Source organism: Melozone crissalis, unplaced genomic scaffold (genome assembly GCF_028551555.1).
Source record: "Melozone crissalis strain CALT ecotype California unplaced genomic scaffold, PUWL_Pcris_2 ptg000018l_1, whole genome shotgun sequence".
Lineage (NCBI taxonomy): Eukaryota > Metazoa > Chordata > Aves > Passeriformes > Passerellidae > Melozone > Melozone crissalis.
In genome coordinates this window covers 15,023,463-15,038,794 of record NW_026535796.1, presented here as the reverse complement: position 1 = coordinate 15,038,794, position 15,332 = coordinate 15,023,463, and the positions used below count along the sequence as shown (strand labels likewise).

The following is a 15,332-nucleotide window of genomic DNA, read 5'->3' as shown; positions in this document are numbered from 1 at the left end:
AGTAGTAGGTAAAAAACCAAAAATGAGAAAAAAAGCCAACCCAAATGAAACCAAAAATCTCATGACTCTTTAGTAGAAAATATTTACTAGCAAAATTCTGACACAGTGGGATGGAAAGAGATGGAAGTTTGCCTTCAGACAATCAGAAACTGACTCAACTGTGTTGAATATGTGGAATTTGGAATAAGGATGTATCAAGGTTCATCTTGGCTTGTGAGATTATGAGCAGGCCACATTATGCCATACAATAAAAATAAATTATAGGGGAAAAAAGTGAATTATTTTGGGAGATTGGCTTCTCTCCATATCTTTAGGTTTTTCTTTGCTTCTGTATTTGTGCTTTGCAATTTCAGCTTCTTCATTTTAAAGATGTTCCTACCATACTGAATCCTGGGGTATAAGTAAAGAATTAATATTTCATGCAAAATAAGTTGCAGTGGCAATTAACATGTCAATTCTTTAATAGCTACAGTGACTATATAAGGATTTAAAAACTGATCAAATTCTACTGCTGGCACCAAAATTTTGGCCAAATACATAATCAAGGTACAAAGAGTGATTTTTTTTTTTTTTCCCCAAAGTGATTTAGGAGGTAGAAACAATCTAGAAGGAGTGGGAATGACAAACAAGAATTTGTGTGTGTACATACACATGTGTGCACATGTTGGAATTTATGTGTCTATAACATTCTTGTGTCAAATATTTCTGTTTGTTGTGCTTTCTTTTCATGAGTGTTAACTTTGAAGCCCACTTAATAGGGAAAGGAATTCACTGTTTTCTATTAATCTAATTTAACTGTGTAGCATTGGCAGTATGTAAGCTGTTCAAAACCAGGAAAACTAAGTATTTCTGTCTTCGTTCCTGGTAAATAGTGAGGAATCCTGTCATTATTTAGGTATTTTGTTTGTGGTAGAGCATGGTGTATTGTCTAGTAGAGTTCCATTGGAAATACTTGATAGAATTTTTCTTTCAGACTTTTAGCCCATCTGTAGAATTGTTTATTATTTTGCTCTGTTATTGGAAAACACTTCTACTGACTCAACAAATTTATACTCTGCTTGAATTAGGACAGATGTCTTGAAGATTGTCATTCTTATTTTTTTAAATATTGGACTTAAGGAAATCATAAATGTAACTAGTTTGTACTGACAGCATTAAAGCATCCCACTCCAAATGCAGATATCAATCCAATAAGGACAGGGTTAATTAACTTCTCTTGGCTCCAACTGCCATCAATGCTAAGTATTTAAGAGATTGTTTTCTTGAACATCATTCACACTTTGTGGGATGTGTTCTGCATTTTCTTTTTCGGGCTTTAGCCATACACTTGTTTTCATATTTAAGTCCCAAATTCATGCAGAAAAGCAAAATTGTAAACGTCCTCATGTCTAACAAAGTCAGTATTGTGTTTATTCTTTCCATTTTCTTCTCATATCAATGTCGTACCCCCTTTTTCATTCCTGTAGGTCTCTCACTCAGGACAATTAGTTGTTTGAAACATCTGATCAACATATTTCTTATAAAGCATGTTATTGTTAATATTTCTAGTCTCCAGCTACCTAGCAGGAACACAAGAAAGGTCTTTCCAAGTCAGACCAAAGGTCCATGTATTTCAGTATATTTTTCCTGTAGTGGCACACAGTAGATATACAAGAAGCATTATGGGAAAAGAACAAAACAAAATTAACAATAGTAACAATGTATTAATTTACTCTCTAGTATTTTCAGCTTAAAACTTTTTTGGGATGTTATTTTTTTGATACTCTTGATAGTTTGTCATTCTGCTAGCTTGTCTCCTTGCATCAGTTTTTGATGCAAGGTGACCTGGCTAACTGCTTTTAACATGATGAATGCCTCAATATAAGGGTGGTAATAGTGGCCTAGGGATTCTTTTTCTATAAGGAATTATATGAACATGCCAAAGACCTAGAGCTTGTCAACTGCTTTTACTTCTTTCCTAGCTAGATTTTCTCAGTCTCTCTTCTCTCTCTGAACTCTTTCCAGCTCAGATTAATTTCTGAGCCTGGAGTAGATTTATGTTTATTAATTCCTATTGGTTTACTCTTCCAAAAACTCACCTAGCATCCTTTCTGGATTACTATCTGCTTTCTGAAAAAATATTTATTTTTGTGTCATGATGCATATACTTTTTTATTTTCTAATGCTTGCATAGAGAGATGCAGCAAAAGCTGGACACAGTGCTCTGGGTGAGGCCTCACCAGGATAGAGCAGATGAGGAGGATCACCTCTCCCACCTGCTGGCAATGCTCTTCTTGGTGTGCCCCAGGATCCCATTGGCCTTCTTGGCCACTGCTGCGCATGGACAGCTTGTGTTCCACCAGGACCCCCGGGTCCTTCTCCACAGAGCTGCTTTCCAAGAGCTCAGCTCCCAGCCTGTGCTGCTGCAGGGGGTTGTTCCTCCCCAGGAGCAGGACCTGCACCTGCCCTTGTTCAATTTCAGAAGGTCCCTCTCTGCCCTTCTCTCCAGCCTGTCCAGGCCATTCTGTAGGGTTGCACAGCACTCTGGGGTATGGGCCTGTGCTGCTGATCATGACCCTCAGGGATTTGCCACTCAGCCAGTTTTCAACCCCCCTCACTTTCCATTAATCCAGCTCACAATTCCTGAGCTTACCTATGACAATATTACAGGAGCCAGTGTCAAAAACCCTGTGGAAGTATTACATTTAAAGAGGGAATGGCAAGGCTTTTGTTTTCTGGTTTTTCCCTAATAATTCCTGATGTTAATATGTTTTTTTGACTGCTATAAAATTGTTTCTGTAGAGTTAACCATCGTCACATCACAATTCTCCTCTGCACAGCTGTTTCTCTGCATTACAGAATGCATTTATGTGAATTGTCCTTACCATCCTCTGACCATCCTGTTCTTCCTACACGTGCCTTCCTCTTTCTGCAGAGGATGATGAAAGTTTTTACCTCAAAACTGTAGGGATGATGAAAGTCTTTACCTCAAAAATAAATTATATAAAAAAAAAAGGAATTGCAGAATAAACTTCAAAATTCCATGTGTACTAGGAAGTCTAAGATACTGTTTCAAGCAAACTAAAGTGAGAAACATAACTAAAACATTAAGGTTCCTGAGCTGCTCAGGAAACCTGTGTTCTTTCTTACATAAGCTTAGGTGCAAAGATGGGCAACAAAAATTTTGGAGATTTAGGTTAAGCCAGAGCTCCAAAGGAAGAAGCCCCAGGACCCCCAGGTCCCTCATTCCACAGTGGGCAGAGAGATGGTCTTAGATAATATCTCTGAATAGGGCTGACAGGCTTTCTGGACTTCCCACTCCTCTGGAAGATCTGAAAAATTTGTTTTATTTCCAAGGATTCAGTTAAAAAAAAAAAAAAAAAAACAACTTGTAAAACTCCTGACCAGTCTTATTATTCAGCCCACTAAGCATAAAATCAAATCTAGGAGGTGACCATTAACTCTCAGGGAAATCTGACTTTATTTTAATAAAAAAAGAAAAAAAAAACAGTGGATATTTACACATGGACTGTAGCAATTTCTGCAGCAAATTCCAATATATACCTGTGACCAGTAGTCATTTTAAAGAGCAGAAAGTATCATGAGTGTAGGATGGTAAAATAATTTGACATTTTAAAATAATACCTCATTATATATTGCAAGAATTGTCAATAGCAGCACAATGACTCACCAAAGCAGGTAACTCATTATCATGACCTAAATAGAAAGAAGTAGGAATGACTCTGTTAAAAAGAAAAGATTAAGGCACCCTGAGGAAGGACAAACACCAGCAGCTGAGTTGAGGAGGTCTATATAGAACATTCATATTTTTAAATGTTAAGCTTATTTATTATTTTTCATGCAATAGTAAAGCCTAACCACAGGACATACATGAATTTTGAACTCTGCCTTGCATGTAGAGAATACTGGGAAGCATGCCTGCTCACACAGTGTTACTAATAATAGCATAAATTATTAAAGCAGACAGAATTTTTATAGCTAATGCATGTGCACTTTGCACTCTGCAGCACAGACAATGAATAAACACCAATAAGGTTTTGTTTCTGCAGTTCATGTGCCAACATAATGCTATTATTTGCGATCAGAGCTTTGCAGGAAAATGTTAAAATAAAAAAAAAAAAATGGAAAAAGAGGCAAATAATCCCTAGTGCTTAAATTAAATTTTCTGTTGACAGTACATTCCTGTAATAGTTGTTTCATTAATGGAAAATATAAATAAATAAAGAGCACATATTTAAATATGTGCCAAATGGCTTTGATAATCTCATTCTTGATTTTGACATTGCTCTTCAAAATCTTTCTAATAAACAAAAATTAATTTTTGTATGTAGGAAAAAAATACATTTTAGACAGATCTTAAGCTTTAGAGAGATCTATGAGAACAGTAATTTAAAAAATGCTTTGTCTTCAAGCTGAAAAGACAGGGAACTAGGAAATATAAAAAATAGTTTTTTCAATAATTTCTGTACCTTGCTATCTTTTTGAATGCTAAATTCTTATTTGTAGCCACCAGCAATAAAACAACTTTAAAATATATTTTGACCATGTTATGTTCAGGCATTTGAGTCTTTCAAAGAGTCAGCCTTAGAACAATTAATGGCATAATATCTGGGACCTGGGCATTGGTTTTAATGAAGTCAAACTAGCTGAGGTTAGTGTAAATTTGTAGAAATGCTAGGTAAGTTGGAAAATATAGAGACAGACTTTGACAGCTGGGGTCTTAAGAATTTTATGACAGTTTTCTGCATTTCTTGTATAACATATTTTGCTGAATATTTCTAATTCTTTTTAAAGGATGTTGATGATGCAAATGAAGTTGCAATGCATTCACTTATGTTTAATCCTTATGCATATACATACTTAGTTTTAAATGTGGTACAGAAGGAAATGCCATTGGTTTATTTTTGAACTGTGGTCACGGGGGTTTTAATTGCTTCTTTATGTGAAAAGCTTTTCGTCAACAACTTTGGAACATGCCTTGTCCTCTAATTACTCTTTCTGCAAAAATTGTCCATGCTCAGAGTTTCTCTGACTGCCTTTTTCCTCATTACTCTCTGCCCACTTTTAGAGTATGAATAGCTATCAGTACGTGATTTTTCTTTCATATCCTGCCAAGGGAGGTCTCTACTGTGCACAGCAATGTGTTGGTGATTTAAAAGAATCCTTCTCTGCAGGAAGCAATAACACTAGAAATGATTTAAACAAAACCTAAAATGTCACCTTAGACTAATGAAATTCCTTCATCAAGCAACACAGAGTTGACACTTCTGTGAGACCCTTTAAAACTCAGATTAAGAAGAGAGCATTAAACTTGAAATGACAGAAAACAAAACCAGCTCTGTTTCCCCTGGAAATAGTTGAGAACAGTATGTTGATTATTCTCAGACAAGCTGATTTCACAGGCAGTGACCCTAACTCAGCATAAAGAACAGCTAACAACATGGCTTTAGATGGCTGGCAATGTTATCTGTTGTTCATCATTTAAAAAATGAAATAGCCGTCTGTCTTGGAGTTGGCCCATCTGTAGCTTCACTCATATGTCCCCTCATATGCAGGGAGACAGTTGAGGAACTGCCTTACTGGCTTAACCTAGAGATTATTTTCTTCCATTTTTCCCATCCCGGAGAGTGGGCAGTACAAGTGCTCTAGAGGAAAAATATAGAATTCCTTGACAGATGGCAGTTATAAAATAACCTGTGTGTAACAGAGTTTTCTTTTAAATTCATCTCAATAAATATGTCAATGTGTGCTGTGAATTGCAGGGCTTTGTCACTCTTTTATTCAGTTCAGTAAAGTTGTGTGTTTAAACATCTTGAGATATTCCCAATACCAGCAAACAGCCATTGATCCCCACATTTAAATCTAGACAAACCTCTACCCTTGTGATACCTTTTGGTGAATATCAGAGACCAGATGCTTTTTTGGGGAGGGCATCAGTGTTTATAAAGGTTCCTTGGTTTTAGTGGAGCGCAGATGTGAGAGCACAGCAGTGGGGAACTGTTTCTGAGAGCTGTAGCTTTCCTGAATAAGGACTTTTACATGTCCTATAGGGACACTTTGGTATCACTTCACAACACCACATTTGGCTGCACAAGACTGCAAAGAAAAAGACATTCATAACATTTAGGCTGAATCCTGAGGTTGGAATCTTCAGCTTGTTTTAGGATCAATTAGAAATGGGAACTTAACTCACATAGTCCCTGCACACACCACCATTTCCCTCTCAGCTGCTCAGCTGCATGTGAGAGCTTAGATGTAATTTTGTCTTGGGCACAGAGCCAGTCCCTGCAACACTGAAAGAAGTGATAGTTCAGGGCTGCTCTTTTACGTCTTTTCATCACTGCTGAGTGTTGTTTTACTTTCCTCATTTCAGAAAGAAACCCATCATCCAGTGTGTGGGCTGTCAGCAGCTCCCTCGCGCTCTCATTTTCTGCTGCGGTACAGCCCGATGGGGACTGCTGGCCATCCACGATGCTTCCACAGCCCGCCTGCTCTGCCCCCAGCTTTCCAGCCTCCCTTGCCTGCAGGGTGTGCCCATAAATTCTCCCTGCAGACACGGCCCTGCACGCAGTGTGATCGGCACGGCAGCAGCCGCAGTTATCTAGAGAGATGTCTGCTTCCTGCAGGGAGAGGTTTTACCACATTGGATCCGATCACACAGCCATGACATCCAGCATCTTGCTTTAAGCAATGACCAGTACCTGATGTTTCAAATGAAGCTGAAAGCACCTAACAATTTAACTGGAGAACTGTGTGTGGCAGAAGGGGAGCGTTTATTTGACTGGCTCTGGGTGCCTATGGAATTGAAAACCCAGCTATTTCCATAATAAACCATAAAGCCATGACTCCCTTCTGTGTCTGGAGCTGGACTTAGAAATACTTTAGCAATAATGACAAGCTGTCTTTAATTGATCTGAGGAAAAAACATAGTAAAAGCCAGAGATGACATCTGCAGCACAGACTTGGAGAAAAAGGTATTTTCTACCTACTTGAATTTACAGGCAAGTTGGAATTTTCCTGGCCAAACTAACAAAACCATTGACTGACATACTGCTAAAACTAGCACACTGTGCTCTTAACACTGGTTCATTATATTTTATTGCTGATTGCAGGGCTGCTGGTATGGAACACTGTGTTCAGATAAAGCTCCTGTGAAGCACCAATGTGACATAGGGGGACTCTGATAACTGTACAAATTAAGATACCTTTAATGGGTTATAAAAGCACAGCACATCCACAGCTGTTTTTAGAAACTGATAGTGATTTCCCTGTTCTAGTGATCAAGTAATTTTTAAAACCTGTGATCTTTGCTGATTTTTATTATCTGTGATAATTTTGATTGAATTGTTTATGCTGGCAATGATAATAAGACTAAAATGTTCTGTTTAACTTAATTTGATTTTCAAGGTTTCAGAAGGACTAAAACTATGGATGACAAATTCTTAGATGAAATCTTTGATCATGCAGAGTTTTAGGAGGTCATCTTGGTGCATGCTGAATCCCAGCTGCAGTGAGCTGCACATTTCTGTTATGCTGCTGGATGTGTTTTCAAATGAAACATTTAATCCAGCACCTATAGTATTTTTAATGATATAAGGGTACCAATTTCACTGCAAGAAGAGGTTTTTTTAAAAAGAAACAGGACTTCAACAAGGGAAGATTTCCCATGTGAATCCATCTCAGAAAAGCTGGGGTGAATTTTAGACAGACTCCACAGATCTGTCCCTCGGTTGATAGACTTGTTTCCCTATGCTGTTAAGTCCAAAGGATAAATTAGAACTAAAAATTTAATGTGATTAAAACACTGAGATATCAACTTTTTTTTTTTTTTGAAGTGGGGTTTTTAGTCGCATGAGAACATATATTTGCCAATTCAACAAGACACATAAGAAGGAGATTTTGAATAATTCTCAGGACTGGAATGTAATTCTCTCATGTTTGTGTCTGGCCCAACACAGACACCACTAATTAAGGGAATGCTCTTTTGGTTCACTGTGCAGAGATTAGCTTCATTTCAGTGAAGGCAAAATCTTGGGTCCTGATTTAAAATTAGGTATTGCAGACATTCCACAGAGGAAAGCTCATTGAAACGTCTCCTTGGGTACATGCAGTTCCCTGCATTTGTGCTTGGTAGTAGAGCATAATTAGATTTCAAATTAGTGGATCATGTGACTATCCTCAAACAAGGCTAGGCTAGGGTGAGTCAGTGGGCAAGTGAGTTAATTTCCTCTTTTGAGACCTTAATTCCAGTCCCTATCTCTTTTTAAGTATGTGTCCCTATGAAATATATATGTTTTGGTATATTTATATATTCACCTCTCAGCTAACAACAGAATAGACAGTCAGCTGTGCTAACATCTTTGGAAGGATGAAACAGCACTTGTAAATGTCATGATTTGTCTGGAAGCCCAAGCCACAAACAAGTATCTGAGGAACTGGTCTCAGCAGCTTTAAGGCATGATTATTCTTTGAAATAGAAAATGGTAACAAAGACACTCATCTTCCCATTTCATTACCTCTCCCCAGAAGCAATTCAGTCTCATTTGCATGGCACAATATTCAGGTTGTTGAATCCTAGTCTCTCAGGACTGTCTCAAAGGACTGGTAATGGTTTCAGATCCTCTGCATAAACATCCACTGCATATTATAATTCTGCACTTTCTCCACTCCATAATTTTTTCTTATTTCTATCTGCAGTACACACACTAATGAAAGGGGTGGATGACCCTAAATTAGAGGACATCACAACATGGCTCTCTTTCTAGCTTAGAAACAGATGATCTGTGTATTACTCAACTGAACCGAATAGAAGGCTTTTAAAACTCCAGGAGAATGACTATGAACAATGCAAAAACAAGTTGCAAAGAGTAGCTCTGGCTCAGATCCTCAAAATTAGGTAGACACCTTACTCCTACTTTAGGAATGAAATATTTGATTATCATGAAGCATGCTGGCTTCAGTCCTTTAAATCTCTGTGTATTTGTGCTTATCTCTAAATGACTCACAAGAAAATATGTATGAGGGAGAGAGAACACGATGTAGGATTTAACAGGCATGAAAAGAGTAGAGATCTACAAATTGAACAGGACTGCATTTCTTTTCTTATTAAAACATGTGGAGTGTAATGAACCTCTTGTGAGAATAAAGTATTTTTCTAATTATTTTGCTGGGGCCAGTAGTTCCTCCCCAGAACCTAACTAAAATTATTTCTTTAGATTGTGGTTGGGGGTTATCTTGTAGGATGGATAAAACTCTCTTGTAAAGTCTGTAGAAATTAAATTCTTTAGATTTTTATCCCCAGGCTCTGCAAAAAGAATTTCCAGGCTTTTGAATAGTTTATTATCATGAAAACCACTGTGTACATTTCATGGTATTGCATAACAGGCTATTTTTCAGTAAGTTCTGTTGGCAGTAGTTTTGGATGAGTGGAAGAGATTAAGTAAATTTTTTTAAAAATTAAAAGAAAGTAGCTTATTAAGAAGATACATTTTCTAAGGGGTTTTTTTTTCACAACTCCTATGTTTTTTGCATTATTTACCTATTTACCACTTAAGATATAACAGATGGTCAGAGGACTAATTGACCATAAATCAAGTATTCTATTTCATTTATAACTACAAAAGAGTATTTTTCATGTTTAGTTTGCTGGTGTGCAACCTTTTCAGTTGGTTTTTCACACCACATGAGTCAGTGGCACTAATGAGCCAGATATGGTGGTAGTAATTAGCTGAAATGAGCTTCTTGATTTTCCCCCCCCCTGTGATTTCTTTTTATTATTTTTTTTAATCTGACCCTTTATTGAGAAAGACTCTATAACTCTATGATCTTGAGTCAGGAAGCTACTCTGCTGAGTTTCAAGATCAAATCAGCTTTAGCTCAGACTGAGTAATGACCTCAACAGCATATTTTAGCAGCAGGGTATAAATTTATAATCCTCAGTATTGCAGAACAAAAGTTCTGCTACAAGAGCTACAGGAATTGCCCCATTAGCTGTGGCACAGGACATAGTTTTCTTCAACTAAGAGTTGCAAATAATGGCAAATGTCGCATGCGCCGCCCAGCTCTACTGTGAATGAACAAGGGGCAGGGTAAAAAATCTCTACACTGCTTGCAAAAGCCAAGTTTGAATTCTGTTTTTCTATAACAGGTTTAAGATTAACTTGTGAGGACTCATCTTTCAGATACATCATTGCATGTAGGCAAGGAAGTATAGGGGGGGAAAGTTCCTGAAAGACGGACTTGTTTGGACAAATGCTACTTTCATTTCCAGCAAACCTACAGTTTTACCCTATGAAGTGAGTATGAATATTTTTTTTTCCTATAACAACATTTTGATTGATACTGAAAAATATTTCAATATTACATTTTAAATGCATTTTGGACAATGAACTACAGGTGTTAAAATACAGAAAAATTTTTGAAGTTCATTCTCTTGGCAAAGACTTTTTGCATTTTCAAGATTTTGCAGCCAGCTGCTTTAAGCAAAAGAAAAATAGTAGCTCATACTTGTGAGAAAGGAATAAGCATCAAAGATTATGGGTACTTTTTTCTAATACAGTCCAGATAGTTTTACACTTTTTTTTCCTAACTTAACTGAAGTGCTGTGAGGCCTCACTAAGATCAAACATTCAAAATAATGAAAGGCTTTTGCCGTCTCCAATTGTTACTTTTTATGTTTAAGATAAATCTGTAACTTTAAACAGAAACGTGGTATTTCTGCATATTGCACAAGAGAATATGATACTGTTAAGGGCTATGACATTTGCCTGAAGAGACAAATGGGAAACAGCAGTGTCATAGAAACATTCCAACTTTTCTTCTGAAGTCCTCTTAATTGCCATTGGTCAGTGGCACATGAGTTATCCTTGAGTGAGGTGACTGGGAAAATAGTGGAGATGAAATGATTAGTTTAATTTCTGCAGTTCAAAACAGCTGATTTTTTAGTACCAGTTGATGAAAGTATATCTAAGGTAGATTTAATATTATTGTGAAAACAACATTGTTTATACTATAAAAGAAAGTTTGAACCTGGGACTTTTGATTCTGATTTTGTTTGTTAATTTTGGCATGGCTTTGGTAAGTCATAATTCATCAGAAGAGGAGTGAAAATGGAATTTAAATTTAAGTACTTGTAATCTAAACCTTTTAATGTCTTCGTTCCAGAGGAAAGACTCCCATGCATATCAAACACTGAATTCCTCATAGCCATCATCCGCTTCTACTAGGAACCTCCTCTTGTTTATTCCTTGTGACAGAAATCCAATTGTCATTGCAAAGGACAGAGACAGAAATTGTTCTAGAGGATCTTTGTGACCCTGGTGTTGATTAAGTGGAAACATTTTTGAGAAATACTGCATTAAATATAATTTCCACAAGAATATAATGAACTAATTACCAGACAAATATTTTAAAAATTAATCTTCATTCTTGCTTATTAACAGTGAACAACTTTGTTGTTATTGTTGTTTTTCTTAAATGTGTGTACTTTGGCCTGCAGTTACCTAAACCAGCGCTTGGACAAAAATGTTGGATCAGGAGTTTGAGAAACTATTTAAATGGATGCAGTGAGACAGAGCTGGTGCCAGTGAAGCTGCACTGATTTATACAAGCTGTGGATCTGGCTTATGAATTTTATTTTTGACAGTATCCACTATTACAGCACAGTCAGGACTTTCTACAGGCATTCTTCATGACACACAGCACTGGCTCAGCATCCATAACTAATTTGGTGTTGAATGAAGCGATCGCTATGCACTGAATTGATATTGAAACTTCCCATTGAGAGAACATTCCAAAAATAGCAAAATTCAGCATGTGTTCAGAAAAAAAGGACCTTTTACTCAGGAGCATAAAAAGTCAGGTCATTACAGTTGTAGTATGAAGTGTGGATCTTTGAATTTTACTCATGCTTTTGATGATTGTGCCACTTGTATAATGGGCAGAGTGGCATGGCCAAGGATTGTTGGATTGAAAATGGAATTGGTCATTATCCCTTGCAGTCTGCAAGGCAGGTGAAGCATAGCCTAGTTCAAAATCCTTGAATCAACAGTCTGAAAATCAGAATTTCACGAGGACAGCAGTAGTTCTGTAGCAACTTCCAAGTATACTGTCTGCTGTTTTTGCATTGTATGTTCGTATTGTTCAGCAATGACTGATAAAATTCCTCTCATTTCCTAGTATGTTCTTACTTTGCCTTTTGGGGGATGAAGAATAACATCGAAGAGCAATTGAATATGATCTAGTAAGTCCATTTCTCACTCCTAAGTACGGCTTGTTAAATTTCATTTTGAGAAATGAAGCTGTATTTAGTATAAATGTGAGGGATCCTGGTGGGAAGAAAAGCACCCCAAACCATTAAAAGAAAAAAATCTTTTCTTTTTGCTGCTATATAATTTTAAAATGAGCAATTTGTGCTACACTTAAGGAAAAAAAGAAATTGCTGACAACTTGGACACCAGACTGCAGGTAAATTAAATTTTAAAATAAGGATTTAGTATTCTTTAAGAAGGAAGGAGAAATGAATTTTGTCAGTTCTTAGAAGACCCTTAATTAAATTGAAAGGTGCCTTACTATGCTACTTTTATACATTAAGGAGGAACTATTAAACTGTTTTGCTGACTTCAGTATACTGAAGTCTTGCTGGGCTGCTTTGTAGAGCTGCAGAAAATGATCCATCTTTAAACAGCTGTAAAGTATTATGAAAAGATTTTAATATAGCTTTGCTCTCTTCTTGTGCTTGTCACTCTTACCTATAGAGTGCGCTCTAAATCCCAGTATCTGCCCCTGAACATTAATTTGTTACTTGTTTTAGTAAGAAATGTTGCTCAGGGCAGTCTGGACAGCAGATACTGAATGCTAATAGATCCCACCAAATGATGGTTACTCTCTGAGGAAGAGGTAAGATAATTCATGGCTGTTTCCCAAGTTATCTCTCACACCCTGTCTCACTCAGGACAAATGTCAGGGAAAAGACACTGTCTGGAACACGCTTCTGCAAATACTGCTATAAAGATTATCAGTGTGCTTAGCTTACTCTTAGCGAAAGGATGCAGGGTGCCAGTCTCTTCCCACTGGGCACCTAGCTTTCTGTCTCTCCTAAACAGGATTCATTGCATCTGCAGAAAGAAATGGAAAGTTGCAAGAAGCTATTTTGTCAAATTTGTAAAAGCAGATTGTTCTGCCAGTCTAATTCTACAGCAGTGTTTTAGTGTTGTTCTGACAGAAATAACTGTTCTTTAACGTCATAGAGGTGAATGAGAAATCCACCCCACTTGGAGTCAAATCCTCTTCCAAATATGTATTTTCCAAAACACAAGGGAAGCTTACCGTAATTACTTTATGTCAAATTTGAGCATAGATATGTAGTCCACTTTTCTAAACTTTCTGAAGTTTTCCTTTGATTTCAATTGAAGACAGCAGCATTCAGTATTTCTTGTTATAACATGGTAAACTATAAAAAACTTGCTGTGAGTCTCTCCAGAAATACTCAGGTTTCAGTGGGAAATAAAGTAACTGGGATAGATAGAGAGAGGTAGATGGATGGATGGATATTGTTTTTCAGTGAAGGATTTAAAACACAGGGAAAAACCTAAATAAAAGTTAATATATAACTCTAATCTATTGCCATCTAATAATATAAAACTTAAATTTCATGTACACCAGACAACATTGTAAAAGAGGAGATAAGAATCTCTCTTTCCTTGACGTGGATTATGTCTGCTGTTTTTATTTCATAATTTTGATTGAAACCCTATAATTTATTGCAATAAGGAAGGAAAAAGAGAAAAAGAAAGGAAATACCTCATTATTCAGGAAAAGGAAAGTTTATTTCTTGAGAACTAAATAGAAGGTCCACTCTTAAGGTATGATTACTAGTCCTTCAGCATTCAGCAATCAGAATTCTTTATTTCATGTTTAAAACAATTAGTTTTGTCTTTACCATTCTAAGCCTAATTTATAAAAGCTCCATTTTCATGGCAATTGGCTGTCTGAAGCTCTTGATATTCATAAACACATGAGATTGTAGAATAGTTTGGGTTGGATGGGACCTTAAAGATCATCCAGTCCAACCCACCCCCAACATCTTCTAGACCAGGTTACTCAAAGCCCCATCCAGCTTGGCCTTGCACAATTCCAGGAATGGGGCATTCACAACTTCTCTGGGCAACCTGTTCAAGTGCCTCACAGTAAAGAATGTCTTCCTAATGTCTGATCTATGTCTGCCTTCTTTCATTTTAAAGCCACTTTCTCATGTTCTATTATTGCATGCCCTTGTAAAAAGACCCTCTCCAGCTTTCTTGTATGCCCCATTTAAGTGTTGGAAGGCTGCTCTAAGGTGTCCCAAGAAAGCTTATTTTTCAAGAAGGGATAAGTTTAGTTTAGAGGGTACCAAGGATCACAGCCTTCAACTGAAAAAAAATCATCTGGTTTCATTCACTTGAATGAAACAACTCTAGTTTATCCCATCTGGGAAATTGGTCTCAGTTCAGACAATTTCCTAGAATTACAGAGAAAAATGTTGCCTTCACTCTACTGAAAAGGAAAGAAAGCTATAAAGAGCAGCCACAGGAAAGAGTTATGTATATCACTTTCTTTTCCCTATATATTTTTTTTTCCATCATTCCCTCCCAGCTAGTCATAGCTTAGATTTAGATCTATGGCTGCAGTGTTAGAGGAAATTCTTAAATCTGTGCATGTTCCTTATCTCTGATACACAGCAGCTGTCCTGTCTTCCATGAAATCCTTCTGCGATTTAGATCCCAGCTCAGAAATCAGGTCTAGTAAAGGAAATCTCTGTGCTTCTATGTGAAGAATGTGAGACAGAACTCCCTGAAGTCTTTGCTGGTTCTAGTTGCTGTGATTACATTTTGTCACTTTCTGAGCATTCTTAAGCACTGAATATATGAACAGCAGTATGAATAAAGAAATTAAGGTGCTTTTCTGAAGATGCTTAAACCCAAGTTTTAAAACCATTCTTGCAGATCAAAGGCAGACAATGACAGACAATTACTTGGTAATAGCTGCCATTAGGCATTCTTGCACAAGTGGATACATCTAGAAATAGGCAAAGAACTGCATTTGCCTATAGGCAGATAGCAAAATCCGCTCTACAGTTAATTGTGTAATCTTCCAGTCTAAAAAGTGCACTACGTGATGCAGGTCTGCAAGTCATCACAGTGTTGGGGATATACATGCTGTGTATCATTGATATTTAATGCCAATTAGCACTTATACTCATCGTTGCTTTTAGTAGCTCACAAGTACATGGAACTGGTGTGAAATACTCTGGTGGGAGAGTGTCTGATGATGCCAAAAGTCTTTGGATACTTCAC

General features: G+C 37.0%; 1 protein-coding gene across 9 annotated transcripts in view; it reads left to right on the top strand.

The window, feature by feature from the left end:
- Positions 1–15,332, top strand: part of LRRC4C (leucine rich repeat containing 4C) — a 483,012-nt gene that overhangs the window by 451,692 nt on the left and 15,988 nt on the right. The window contains exon 7 of one of the 9 annotated variants that reach the window (XM_054275199.1): positions 12,178–12,241. The exons of 7 other annotated variants lie outside the window; for them this stretch is intronic. The gene's annotated coding sequence lies outside the window, so the exon portion shown is untranslated. Of the gene's footprint in view, positions 1–6,390; positions 6,975–12,177; positions 12,242–15,332 lie in introns of those variants that run through there. One more of the 9 variants, XM_054275200.1, reaches the window with a different exon arrangement.